Consider the following 760-nt stretch of genomic DNA (forward strand, 5'->3'; position numbering starts at 1 on the left):
TCCAATATTTGGTTACTGTGGTCTCCTCTTCCTTTCTCTTTGTTCTTGTGAGTTTATGCTTTTCATAAAAGAAGCTTTTTTGTGATTTTAGCAAGCTTTTTGGAAGAGATGGCAATATGCCCAGTCTGCCATCTTTACTTGTAAATCTCTCTTACTGTGACTTTAATTTGCATTTCTCTAAATAATGGGTTCAAGTGCCTTTGCATATATTTTTTGGCTATTGGGTTTCTTTTTCTGTGACTTGCTTGTTCATACTCTTTGCATGTTTTTCTCTTGGGTCATTGATCTTTTTCTTATTGATTTATTAGAACTCCTTGTATAAACTGGAACTTACCCTTTTTCAGTAGTACTCATTGTAAAGGTTTTCTCCCACTTTGTGGCTTGACTTTTAAATTTCTTTGTAGTGTCTTTTTCCATTTTAATATAATTAATATATTCAATAATATATTAAATTTCCATTTTAATATAGTCAAATTTATCCTTTATGCTATTGTGCTTTATGGGTTCTACCTAAGAAGTCCTGCCCTACCTCAGGAGTTCCAACATTTTCTTCTAAAAGCTTTAGAAATTTGCTTTTTTAGGGCCGGCCCGGTGGCACACTGCTACAGTGCACCGCTTGGGAGTGTGGCGGCGCTCCCGCCGAGGGTTCGGATCCCACATACAGACCGGTTCCCGCTCACTGGCTGAGCGAGGTGCGGGCGCGACACCGAGGGTTGCGATCCGTTGCCGGACACGAAAAAAAACAAAAAAAAAAAAAAAA

This window comes from Galeopterus variegatus, unplaced genomic scaffold (assembly GCF_000696425.1).
Source record: "Galeopterus variegatus unplaced genomic scaffold, G_variegatus-3.0.2 Scaffold372, whole genome shotgun sequence".
NCBI classification, from domain to species: domain Eukaryota; kingdom Metazoa; phylum Chordata; class Mammalia; order Dermoptera; family Cynocephalidae; genus Galeopterus; species Galeopterus variegatus.